Raw genomic sequence first — 14,591 nt, forward strand, 5'->3', positions numbered from 1 at the left:
CAGATATCAACGTTTAGTTTGCAGGAAAGTAAAGGGAGGTGGGACATAACTGGTAAATAGTTTTTCTTTGTCGTTCCATTTCATTTGACTTACGTGAATTGAACAGTAGGCTCTCAGCATATTTTGAAAAAAGTTACTTCTGTTTCAGAATACTTTGGGTCTGAGACATAGACTGACACTAGCCAACAATTTTGTAACCCAACAAGTTGTGAAAATCAACAGTTTAATGGCAAAACCTGATCTGAATCAACACGTGGGTATATATTAGTACATACACATAGTCCTTGTCTCCTTCACAATGAATAATCACACAGTCAGTCCTCACTTAACATCATCAATAGGTTCTGAGACTTTAAACCAAACTATGTGTAATGAAACCAATATTACTATAAGCTGATTGATGTAAATGAATTAACTTCCTATGACATCTCATCAATACTATAGTAAAATGGCATTATTGGAGGACCTGTGTAAATTCCAGTTCACAATAATGCTTGTTTGTGGGATGGTGCCTCAGAATCTGCTGGGATACTATGCAGTATGAAATTTTCCTCAATTTGTACAATTTTGAAACACATCTGAATCAAAGGGATATGGATAGGGGGATTGGGGATCTGTTACTTATCTGAGGTCTTGATGGGTTACAAAGCTATGATTGATATTGGCTGTGCTGGTTTTAATGAGTATTGTTGCAGGATAAACAAGACTGTGTTTGCTTAGGGTTGATTTAGTGGATTTTAAAGGGTAATTTTTACTTCCATTTTTTCACTTTTATCATATTACCATTAAGTGAACTGAACCATTGAAACAGATTATTAGCCTGTTTTACAGTGAGGAAACTGAAGCTTAGAGATCAAGTATTCCAGGTAACATAACCTAGAAATCATGACATATATGATTACTTATTCATTTTTTAATTTAATTGATTGATTTCTTATTGTATTTTTTCCATTATAATTTATCATCCCCCTATATCCTTTTCCACCTCTGCCCATCCCATTTGCCCCGCAATCACTACCCTGTTTTTCATGTCCATGAGTTTTTTTTCTTTTTGGCTTGATCCTCCATGCCCGCCCAACCCCATCCCCAAATCCATCAGTCTACTTACTCTCTTATGACTGTTTCTGTTTTCATTATTAATTCAGATTGTTCATAGATAACACGTATGAGTGAAATCATATGGTAATTGTCTTTCTCTGACTGGCTTATAACACTTAGCATGATGTTCTCCAGGTCCATCCATGCTGTAGCAAAGGGTAAAGTTTTCTTTTTTATGACCAAGTCATATTCCAAGGTGTAGATGGACCATAGTTGTTTTATCCACTCATCTACTTACAGACACTTGGGCTGCTTCAATATCATGGCTATTGTAAATAATGCTGCAGCGAACACAAAGGTGCATATACAAGGTCTGTCCAGAAAAAGTCCAGCCATTGTTAACATAAGGAGAATAGTTTGCGTGACAATGATGTAACCTGGCAGCCATGCAGAGTGGACTGGAATATATGTGTGAACAATGACAGCCTCACTGTATTAGTCAATGGAGGCAGTAGACACCACCGAGTAAGCATGTATACAGTGTGGCCATCATATTCAAAAACACTAAGTGAGTAATGATCTGCATCAAATTTTGTGTTAAGCTTGAATATTTCTCTGTGGAAACTATCCAGATGATTCTGAAGGTCACAACTATGGGGAACTGGTGATTGGAAGCTTTATCACAACATTCCCGCTCTTGCATCACATCTTGTGCAGAGTTTTTTGGCAAAACATCAAATCACCCAGGTGACTCAGTCCCCTGACAGCCCATGTTTGGTGACCTGTGACTTCTGGCTTTTCCCAAAACTAAAATCACCTTCAAAGGGAAGAGATTTCAGACCTTCGATGAGATTCAGGATAATACAACAGGGCAGCTGGTGGTGATTGGAAGAACTGTGTGAGGTACCAAGGTGCCTACTTTGAAGGGTACTGAGGCATCATTGTCCTATGTGCAATGTTTCCTGTACCTTCTTCAATAAATGACTCTCTTTTTCATGTTATGTGGCTGGATACCTTCTAGACAGACCTCATATTCTTTCAAGCTATTGTGTCAAGTTTCTTTGGATAAATTCCCAGAAGTTGAATCTCTGGGTCATAAAGCAGTTTAATTTTTTAATTTTTTGAGGTAACTGAATACTGCTTTCCACAACAACTGACCAGTCTGCATTATGCCAACAGTGCACAAGGGTTCCACTTTCTCCACATGCTCTCCAACACTTGCTTTTTATTGATTTATTGATGATAGCCATCCTAAAAGGTGTGAGGAGATATCTTATTATGGTTTGTAATGAAGGATAAAAACCACATGATCATATCAATTGATGCAGAAAAAACATTTGATGAAATCTCACAACTATTTACGATAAAAATGTTCAGCCGAGTGGCAATAGAGAGGAAACGTACTCAACATAATATAGGTCATATATTACAAACCTACTGCCAGCATCATACTAAATGGATAAAAACTACAAGATTTCACCTTAAGATTGGGAACAAGACTGGGATGTCTGTTTTTGCCACTCTTCAATATAGTACAGGACTCCTATACATAGCAACCAGACAAGAAGAAGAAATAAAAAGCATCCAAATCAGAAAGAAAGATATAAAACTATAATTACTTGCAGATGACATGATACTGTATGTAGAGGACCCTAAAGGTTCCACCAAAATACTACTAGGACTGATATGTGAGCTCAGTAAAGTAGCAAGATACAAAATTAATATCCAGAAATCAGTTGCATTTTTATATGCCAACAATGAACTATCAGAAGGGGAAATTATGAAAACAGTCCCATTCATAATCACATCAAAAGGAATAAAATACCTAGGAATAAATTTAACCAAGAATATAAAAGGCCTGTATTTGAAAATAAGACACTGCAAAAAGAAATTGAAGATACAAATTAAGTGGAAGGAAATCGATACTGTGTTCATGGATAGGAAGAATTAACATCATTAAAGTGTCCATACTACCCAAAGCAATCCATAGATTCAACATAAGTCCTATCAAGATACCAAAAATGTATTTCACAGAATTAGAACAAATATTCCAAAAATTTATATGGAACCACAAAAGACCCCAAAGCAACAGCAATCTTGAGAGAGACTAATGTAGTTGGAGGAATCACATGGTCTAATATCAAACTATACAACAAGGATGTATTAACCAGAATAACATGGTACTGGCATAAACACAGATATATAGATCAGTGGAACAAAATAAAGAACCTAGGAATAAAACCACACCTTTATAGTCAATAGAGGTAGTTTATTCAATAAATGGTTTTGGGAAAATGAGACAGATACAAGCCAAACAATGGAACTAGCCCACTGTCTTACACCACACACAAGAATAAACTCAAAAGGATTAAAAACTTTAATTTTAGACTCAAAACCATAAAAATCCTAGAAGAAAACATAGATAATAAAATAACAGACATTTCTTGTAGCAATTTTATATATATATCTTCTCAGGCCATAAAAACAAAAGAAAAAAATGGTACATCAAATTAAAAGGGTTTTTGTACAGCAAAGGAAATCATCCACAAAATTAAAAGACAACCCACTGAATGGAAGAACATATTTGATGATACATCTGATAAGGGGTTAATGTCCAAAATTTATAAAGAACTTACAAAACTCAACACCAAAAAAAAAATCCAATTAAAATGGTAAAGGACCTAAATAGACACCTCTCAAAAGAAGACATGCATATGGCCAGTAGGGGTGGAATGATGCTCAGCATCACTAATTATCAGAGAAATGCAAATTAAAGCCAGATTTATTCACTTTGATATAAGAAATTGTTTTGAACAAATAGTTCTGTTGTCATCCAAGATGGCGGCAGAGTAGCTGGAAGCTACACTATCCTCATTCAGGACAAAACTGGACTTACTACTTAATTATAGGAAAATAATCCTGAATAACCAACTGAAGGCTAGATGGAGAGAAGCCTTACAGAAGAAATCATGCCATCATACCTGGACTGGTAGGAAGTGTGGAGATGGCAAGAGGGCTGGCTGGGCTCCCAAGGGCTACAGTTGAAGTTCGGAGGGATACATCAATGGGCCTGAGGTATCCCTCTGAAAAATGTGGATTTTAAACCACAATCCAGGCTCCCCAGCCTAAAGCTGCAGAACCAGGAAAGGCAGCCACATAGCAGCCAGCTGGGAAAGCAGCAGTGTTTCTGTCCACCAGGGAGAACTGTCTAGAAACACAGTCATGTTCTTAAAGAGCCAGTGCACAAAATTTCATTATCAGCCACTTACCCAGAGGGAAGGCAGAGCAGAGTAGAGCTGTGTGAGGAGAGTCTGGAGTTGGTGTCTTTGGGGTGATAGCTGAAGGGTCAGCCACCAGGGTCCCTGTGCTCAACCATTCCCCATACTGCAGAAGCCATGATTCTTGGCCACAGAAATCCTCTCAATACAGCCTCAGCCTGAGGGGAAGCAATAGCTCCACTCACAAGAATCCTCTTGCCCTACCATGTGGAGGTTAACCCCTGCTGAGGAGTACAGTTGGAGGCTATTACAGGAATTAAGCCTAGCAGCCTAAAAGCAAAGGCAGACCTTTGGGAGCTTTGACACTTTAGCTGATCCTTCCCAAGGACCAGTGCTGGCAAAAGCTGGCATTGGTATGCAGCTTGGTCCATTCAGCATGCACCCAGACCCAGCAGAGGGAGCCATGCTATGGATCATTGGTAGCTCCAGGGCTAGTCACAGGAAGCCTCTGACATAGGTCTATGCCAAAATCTTTGCAGATCTACCTAACACACAGAAACAAACACAAACAGGCAGCCAAAATGGGGAGACAAAGAAACAGTCCCCAACTGAAAGAATAAGAGATTTCATCAGAAGAAGAGCTGAGTGAAATGGAGGAAAGCAATTGATCAGATACCAAGTTCAAAGTAATGATTATAAGGATGCTCAGCAGCATGAAAAAGACATAGAAACCATAATAAAGGACCAGTCAGAAATAAAGAATCCAATATCTGAAATAAATAATACACTAGAAAGAATATAACAGTAAGTTAGATGAAGCAGAGTATTGAGTCAGCAGTTTATAAGACAAGGTAGAAAACACCCAATCAGAGCATCAAAAAAAAATTTTTTTTTAAAATGATGACTGCTTAAGTAAGGGACATTTGGGACAATATGAAGCATAATAATACCTGCATCATTGGGACACCAAAGGAGAATTAGAGCAAGGGATCAAGTACCTATTTGAAGAAATAATGACCAAAAATTTCCTTAAGCTGGTGAAGGAAAAAGACAAGCCCAGGAAGTGCAGAGACTTCAAACAAGATGAACTCAAAAAAGGCCCATACCAAGATACATCATAATTAAAATGGCAGAGATTAAAGACTAGGAGAGACTCTTAAAAGCTGCAAGAGAAAAGCAGTTAGTTACCTATAGGAGAGCTCCCATAAGACTGTAATCTGATTTCTCAACAGAAAAATTTCAGGCCAAAAGGGATTGGCCTGAAATGTGATGAAAAGCAGGGACCTACAACCAAGGCTACTTTACCCAGCAAGGCTATCTTTTATAATTGAAGGAGAAATAAACTGCTCTCCAGACAAGAAAAAGCTAAAGTTTATTTTCACCAAACCAGTATTGCAACAAATGTTAAAGGGCTTGCTTGAAGAAGAAGGAAGAGGAGGATAGGGAAGGGAGGTGGCGGGGGGAGGGGCGTGGCGGGAAGAGGAATGGAAGAAGATACATTAAAAAATATGGCCATAAATATCTATCAGTAATCACTTTGAATGTAAATGGCTTAAATGCTCCATTCAAAAAACATAGGGTAGCTGAATGGATAAGAAAATAAGACTTGTATATATGCTCTCTTCAAGAGAACCCCATCTTAACAACAGATACAGACAGAATATAAGTAAAGGGATGGAAATAGATATTTCATGTACATGGGAAAATAGCTGAAGTAGCCTACTAATATGAGACAAAATAGACTTTAAAACCAATGATATATTAAGGGACAAATAAGGACACTACAGAATAATAAAGGGAACAATCCAATAAGAGGATATAACCCTAGTAAACATTTATGTACCCAACATAGGAACAGCTAAATATATAAAGCAAATCTTGATGGGAATAAAGGGAGAGATTGACAGAAATACTGTTATTTTACATCCGATTTACTTCAACGGATAGATCTTCTGTTGAAGATCTATCCCATTTACTTCAATGGATAGATCTTCTAGTCAGAAAATCAACCAGGAGATGGAGGCCTTAAATGACACAGTAGATTAAACGGATTTAATTGATATCTTCACAGCATTTCACCACAAAACAATATAACAGTCTTTTCAAGTGCACAGGAAACATTTTTTAGGATAGAGCACAAGTTAGGATACAAAACACATCTCAGTAAATTTAAGAAGATTGAAACCAATCAAGCATCTTCTCTGATAGTAACATTGTGAAACTAGAAATCAATTTCAAGTCGAAAACTGAAAAATACACAAAGACATGGAAGCTAAATACATGTCGTTAAACATAAATGGTTTAACAATGAGATCATGGAGGAAATCAACAGATACCTTGAACAAATGAAAATGAGGACACAACAATCTGTGGGACTCAGGGAAAGCAGTCCTATGAGGAAAATTCATAGCATCACAGGCCTATCTCAAAAACAAGAAAAAGTTCAAATAAATCTAACTTTACACATGAAAGAACTTGAAAAAGGACAACAAACAAAACCCTATGTGAGTAGAAGGAAGGAAATAATCAAGATCAGTGCAGAAACAAATGAAATAGTTGAAAGAAACAATACAAAGGGTTAAATATTCCAAGACCTGATTCTTAGAAAAGATAGTAAGATTGACAAAAAAAGGAAAACTAATCGACAAAGCTTTAACCAGACCAAGAAAAAAAGAGAAGTCCCCATTAAATAAAATCAGAAATGAAAGAGAAGTAACAACTGACACCAAGAAATACAAAGAATTGTAAAAAAAAAAAAAAAAAAATTACAAACAACTATATACCAACAAATTGGACAGCCCAAACAAAATGGATTATGGGGGGCTCTGGCCTGCAGGGCTCTGGCCTGCACAGTCCTCAGATTTGCCACAGATGGAAGAAAGAGTCGTTCCAGACACCACTTGCCTGTCAAGGAAAGGGGAAAGCGATTCTCTCTCAAGGAGAATGCCCCGATCCCCCATGCTCAGTGGCTTTTATTGAGAGGGTTACCAGTGGGGGATAGGTATCAGGAATGTATATGTAATCTAATTACATCTGTATCTTAAGTTTACAGAGAATAGGTGACGTTTGAAGAGGACAAATGGCAGGAACACACCGAATTTCTTGGGTCCAAGATGAGTAAACAAAATGGTGCCAAACTGGATTTGGGTCAGGGTCCAGGAATTTTGTAAATTTCCTTTCCAGTTGTGAGCTAGTTATCTGGTATAAGATTAACAGAGCTTGAGGGAGAAACAAAGCATGCTTTAAGGAGTATAATGTACTTCCAGGCTTGATTTCCCCTGGGGGCCCTCAGAGCTATTATTGGGTCCTGCCTATCGACTTCATTACTAGTGTTCCAGCCAAGACTTATGGAGCCTCTCCCAGGCGCCAGCTAGTGCAGGACTACAGTCCTTGATACCACTCAGAACGGCTCCCAGCAATGGATGAATACTTAGAAACATACAATCTTCTAAAACTAAATCATGAAGAATCAGAGAACCTAAATAGACACACTACAACTAGTGAAATTGGAGCAGTAATTTAATGAAACCTAACAAATAAAAGCCCTGGGCATGATGGCTCCACAGGTAAATTTTTTTTTTACTTTTTTTTAAATTTATAAATCATGTTTATTCTATTACAGTTGTCTCAGTTTTTACCTCTTTACCCCCCTCCACCCTTCTTACCCCTACCCCCCAACTCCCACAAACAATTCCACTCTGTTGTCCATGTCCTTGGGTCATTCATACATGTTCTTTGTCTAGTCCCTTCCCCTTCTTTCCACCATTGTCCTCTTTCTCCCTCCCCTCTGGTCACCTTCAGTCTGTTCCATGTTTCCGTGCCTGTGGTTTATTTTGTTCATTAGTTTATTTTGTTGAATAGAGTCCACTTATAAGTGAGATCATATGCTATTTGTCTTTCATCAACTGGCTTATTTCACTTAGCTCAGTATTCTCCAGTTTCATCCATGTTGTCACAAAAGGTAGGAGTTCCATCTCTCTCTCTTTCATTCTTTCTTAAATGCTGATACACTTTATTTTTTTTAAATGTCAAAGTTAATTGTAAAATATTTAAAAAATTTAAAACCCTTATAAAGTCTCAGCAATTAAACCAACATGACACCAGCACAGAAATAATCAAGTAGATCAATGAAATATAATGAATGTCTCTATTCTAGAGACAAACATATATATCTAACAATATATGATTAAGTTAATATTTCAAATCAATGGATAAAATAAGGCTTATTCAACAAATAAGGAGAATGGACCACTATTACTTGAAATAAAACAAATATAGAGCCCTATTCCACACATTATACAAGAAATATTCAGGTGAGTTAAAAATCAATATGTAGAATCTAAGCGGTTTTATGGAAAATATAACTAATATTTTTAATGACCTGAAGTAAAATATTCAACCCCAGAAGCTATAAAGTAAATATTGACAATATGACTATAGTAAACACCTAACTATATAGTAATATACATATAAAAAAAGTTAAAGGACAAGGAATAGAGAAGTATTTGCAACACATCTAAAACATGGTTAATAGGTTTTTTTGTTGTTTTTTTTTTAAAAAAGTTCTACAAACCTTTAATCAACAAATGGATAAAGAATACCAAAAACTCATTTAAAGCTTTTTTTTAAATAAAAGAAATAGGCAGGAAATATACCAAAACAGGTTTAGTTTCAACAAATAATAAAATAACAATTAAAATAACATCATTGTCACAATAAGATTAATGAGTATTAAAAATATTGGTAATATCAAGTATTGGCAACTCGGAAAGGAACTGGGTATTCATAGAAACAACTTCTTCATCTTAAAGCAGTCCCTTTAGTATATATTGCAGTGCTGCTTTGGTGGAGGTGTATTCTTTTAGCCTTCTTTTGTCTGGGAAACTCCTTATTTTGCCTTCCATTTTAACTGAGAGCCTTTCTGGATAGGGCAGTCTTGGTTGCAGGCCTTTGCTTTTCATGACTTGGAATATTTCTTGCCAGTCCCTTCTGGCTTGCAGTGTTTCTGTTGAGAAGTCAGCTGCTAGCCATATTGGGGCTCCCTTATATGTTTCTACCTCTTTCTCTCTTGCTTGCTTTAGGATTCTCTGTTCGTCTTTGATATTTGCATTTTAATGATGATGTGTCTTGGAGTGGGCGTCTTTGGGTTCCTTTTGAATGGGACCCTCTGTGCTTCCTGGACTTGTGTGACTTTTTCTCTCCTCCAATTAGGGAAGTTTCCCATCATTACTTTTTCAACAGGTTTTCTTTTCCTTGCTCCTCCTCTTCTCCTTCTAGTATCCCTATTATCTGGATATTATTGCGTTTCAGGTTTTCCTGCATTTCCCTCAGCTCCTCTTCATTCTTTTTGAGTCTTTTTTTCATTTTCTTGCTCTTTCTGGGAGCTTTTTTCTACCTTGTCCTCCAGCTTGCTGATTCAGTCCTCAGCTTATCTAGCCTGCTTCTGATTTCCTTCTGCTGTATTCTTCAATTAAGAAATTGTATTCTTCATTTCCTTTTGTCTCTTATTGATAGTTTCTATGTCCTTTTTCATGCTGATATAGTTTGCAGTACGTTCCTCGTAGTTTCCCTGTACTTTTTCATAATTCTCTCTGAGCTCACTGAGCTCATTGAGCTGCCTTAGAACCGTTGTTTGGAACTCAGTATCTAGGGCAAGTTTACTTGCCTCTATTTCATTTAGTTCTCTTTGTGGGGATTCCTCCTTTCCCTTCGAGTGGGGCATATTTCTTTGTCTTCCCATTATTTGTGAGACTCTTCTCTTTTGCTTCTGCTTCTTAAATTGATCTGTGTTATTTCCTAACTTTGTGGTGTGAACCTCTATGGTTGGAGACCACTGTTTCTACTTTCTGGATCTGCCTCTGATAATGTCAGTTGTTGACCCTGTCTGACCTTAGGCAGTTTGTTCATGAATTCCAGTAATCTACTGTTTGTGGCTGTCTGCAGCTGTTAATCTATTCTCTCTGCACTGAGCAGGCCGCCTTAGCTCAGGGTGCGGCAGAGTCACTCCTGGGGGTGAGCTTATTGGGTCCTCTGATGCTGGTGCGTATGGGGGAGGAGTCCGCACTGGGATCCCACTGGCTACTCTCTCCATTCTCTCCACAAAGTCTCCATCCCCAGTCTCTCCTCAAGTGTTGCCAGCGATCTACTGTCTGTGGCTGCCACTCTGCACTCAGCAGGCAGCTTAGACAGCACTGGGTGGGGTGGAATCCCACCTGGGGGTGGGGCTATTCGGTCCTTTGACGCAGGTGCCGCTCAGAGGGTGTGATCTGCCTGAGGAAGATGGCTGTTGCCACATGGGGGATGAATCAGCACCAAGATCCCACTGTTCTCTCCCCAAAGCCTCCTTCCCCAGTCTCTCCTCAGACCTCTCTAGCCCACTCTGCCCCACGCTTTGCCAGAGACCAGAGTAAGTGTCTGCAAATAAAAATTTAGTGTTGACCCTTTAGAAGGCTCTTTGTGTCTCCAGCCACCTGTCTCTGGCAGAGAGAAACCCTGCCACTTTTCGCAGGAGGCTGTTTTCTGTGTACTTTTTGGGCTCTGGTGCTGTGGGCTAGAGATCCCCGCTTTTGGTTTAGACTCCACTCTTATCAGGGAGATCCTACTGGCTGTTTCAGTATCCTTCTGGTGCTGCTGCCCATGGGCACCCCGCCTGCCTTCTCAGGTCTGTACCACTCTCCCTACCAGTTAGATTGTGCTAAAGCTGATTCTTCTGTCTCCGAGGCTACAAGGTTCCTCTCTCACTACTGTTCAGTTGTTTGTTCCAAGTGATTTCTCCACAATTTAGTTGTAATTCCAGGTTGGTCCTGGGAGTGGGTCAGTGTGACTTCCACTCACTCCTCCACCATCTTGATTCCTCCACAGATGAATTTTACCAAACATTCCAAAAAGAAAACTTCTTCTCTAACTATTCAAAAACAATCAAAGAAGAGGGAAGATTCTTAAGCTCATTTTAAGAGGCCTGCCTGTATTATCCTAATTCCAAAACCAGATACAGACACTAAAAAGAATAAACAACAGGACCTAATTGAATTTAAAAGCTTCTGCACAGCTAAAGGAAACATCAGCAAAAATGAAAAGGAAACCAATCATATCATTTGCAAATGATAACCTCAGACAAGGGTTTGAGCTCCACAATATGTAAAGAATTCACACAACTCCACTCCAGGAAGACTAAACAACCCAATTAAAAAATGGGCAAAGGACCTGAACAGACACTTCTCCAAGGAAGACATACACAGGGCCCAGAGACATATGAAAGGATGCTCAGCATCACTATCCATCAGAGAGATGCAAATTATAATCACAATGAGATAGATACCACTTCACACCAGTCAGAATGACCATCACAACCGAATTAACAAACGAGTGCTGGCAAGGTTGTGGAGAAAAGGGAGCCCTAATACACTGTTGGTGGGAATGTAGACTGGTGCATCCACTATGGAAAACAGTTGGAATTTCCTCATAAAACTAAAAACAGAACTGCCTTTTGACCAAGCAGTTCCACTGCTGGATTTATACCCTAAGAATCCCTAAACACCAAATCAAAAGAATCTATGCATCCCAATGTTCATAGCAGCACAATTTACAATAGCCAAGTATTAGAAGCAACCTAAGTGCCCTTCAGTAAATGAGTGGATCAAAAAACTATGGTACAGTTACACAATGGAATACTATGCAGAAGAAAGAAAAAAGCAACTGGTACCTTTCACGACAGCATGAATGGAACTGGAGAGCATTACGCTAAGTGAAATAAGCCAGGCTTCACATGAAAAACAAATACCATATGATCTCACCTGTAAGTGAAATCTAATAAAACAAACAATAAAACAAAATATAACCAGAGATATTGAAATAAAGAAAAAACTGACAGTAACCAGAGGGGAGGGGGGAGCAAGATAATGGGGGTATGTAGGAGGCGGGTCATTAAGGAATATGTGTAAAGAACACATGGACAAAGCCAAAGAGGGTAGGATCGAGGGTGGGAGGCTGGGATGGGTGGGGCATGGGGAATGGTTGGGGGAGGAAATGGAGACAACTGTGCTTAAACAACAATAAAAAAACAAAAGAAAAAATTACAGGCCAGTATACCTGATGAACATAGTGCTAAAATCATCAACAGAATATTAACAAAATGAATACAGCAATACATCATAAAGATCATACACCATGACCAAGTGGGATATAGTCTGAGGATGCAAAGTCAGTACAATATTCACAAATCAATAAATGTGATACACATGGTAAACAAAATGAAGAAGAAAAACCACATGATCCTATGAATAGATACAGAAAAAGCATTTGATGAAATCCAACACCCACTTCTAATACAAACTCTCAGCAAAGTGGGAACAGAGGAAACACATCTCAACATAATAAAGGCCATATACGACAAACCCACTGCCAGCATCATACTCAATGGGCAAAAACTACGAGTATTCTCCTTAAGATCAGGAACAAGACAGGGATGTCTGCTTTCACTTCTCCTATACAATATAGTACTGGCAGTCCAAGCCAAAGCAATCAGACAAAATAAAAGGCATCTAACGTGGAAAGAAGTTAAATTGTCATTATTTGCAAATGACATGATACTGTATGTAGAAGACCCTAAGGATTCCATGAAGAAACTACTAGAACTGATCAAAGAATTCAATAAAGTATCTGATACAAAATTAATATCCAGAAATTAGTTGCATTTTTATATGCCAATACTGAACTATCAGAAGGGGAAATTAGGAAAAAACAATCCCACTCACAGTCACTTCAAAAAGAATAAGATACCTAGGAATAAATTTAACCAAGAATGTAATAGACCTGTGCTTGGAAAATTGTAAGATACTGAAGAAAGAAATTGAAGAAGATACAAATAAGTAGAAGTATATACTGTGTGCATGGATAGGAAGAATTAACATCATTAAAATATCCATACTCCCCAAAGCAATCCATAGATTCAATGCAGCTCCTATTTATATACCAATGAAGTGTTTTCGAGAACTTGAATAAATATTCCAAAAATTTACATGGAACCACAAAAATCCCTGTATAGCCACAGGAATTTTCTTCTTGAGAAAGAAGAATGTAGGAGGAATCGTACTATCTAATATCAAACGATACAACAAGGCCATATTAATCAAAACAGCACAGTACTGGCATAAAAACAGACCCATAGATCAATGAAACAAAATGGCCCAGAAATAAAACCACAGTTTATAGTCAATTAATGTTTGACAGAGGAAGCAAAAACATACAGTGGGCTAAAGATAGTTTATTCAATAAATAGTGTTGGGAAAATTGGACAGTTGTATGCAGAAAAATGAAACTAGACCACCCTCTTAATGCCATACACAAGAGTAAATTTTAAATTGAAGACTTAAATGTTAGAATCCAAACCATAAAATCTTAGAAGAAAACAGGCAGTAAAATCTTGGACATTGCTTGTAGCAGTATTTTCTGATCTCCTCAGGTGAAGGATGCAAGAGAAAAAAATAAACTAATGAGACTACATCAGACTAAAGCATTTTTGCACAGCAAGGGAAATCATCAATAAAATTAAAAGATGACCCACTGAATAGGAGAATATATATTTGCCAATACATCTCATAAGGCGTTAGTTAATATCCAAAATTTAAGGAATTTATAAAATTCAACACCAAATAAAACCCCATACAATCCAGTTAAAAAATGGACAAAGGACCTGAATAGACCTTTCTCCAAAGAGGAAATCAAGATCACCAATAGACATATGAAAAAGTTGCTCAATGTCACTAATGAGAGAAATGAACATTAAACAGTGAGATACCACCTCAAATCTATTAGAATGGTTGTCATCAATAAATCAACAAACAATGTGCTGGCAAGGATGTGGAGAAAAGGGTAATCTCATGCAGGGCTGATGGGAATGCAAATTGGTGCAGGAACTGTGGAAAGCAGGGTTCATTTACTTCAAAAAATTAGCAGTGGAACTGCCTTATGACCCAGTGATTCTATTTCTGGGAATTTATCTGAAGAAACCTGAAACACTAGTTCAAAAGGATATAAATACCATTATGTCCATTGCAGCATTATATACGATAGCCAAGGTTTGAAAGCACCCCAAGTGTCCATCAGTAGGGTGGATAAAATAGCTGTGGTATACCTACACAATAGAATACTACTTGGCTGTTTAAAAAAAAGAAAATTCTACTCTTTGTGACAGCATGGGTGGACCTGGAGAACACTCTGGCATAAGCCAGTCAGAGAAAGACAGATACCATATGATTTCACTCATGTGGAATCTAATGAACAAACTGAACTTACAAGTAAAACAGTGATAGACTCATAAATAGAGAGCAGGCTGCC

At 38.0% G+C, this 14,591-nt stretch overlaps 1 protein-coding gene across 1 annotated transcript in view; it reads left to right on the forward strand.

The window, feature by feature from the left end:
- Positions 1-14,591, forward strand: part of RNF17 (ring finger protein 17) — a 197,419-nt gene that overhangs the window by 109,130 nt on the left and 73,698 nt on the right. The window lies entirely within an intron of this gene.

Source organism: Pteronotus mesoamericanus, unplaced genomic scaffold (assembly GCF_021234165.1).
Source record: "Pteronotus mesoamericanus isolate MK-2021 breed Mesoamerican mustached bat unplaced genomic scaffold, CSHL_Meso_final contig_433, whole genome shotgun sequence".
Taxonomy (NCBI): Eukaryota; Metazoa; Chordata; class Mammalia; order Chiroptera; family Mormoopidae; genus Pteronotus; species Pteronotus mesoamericanus.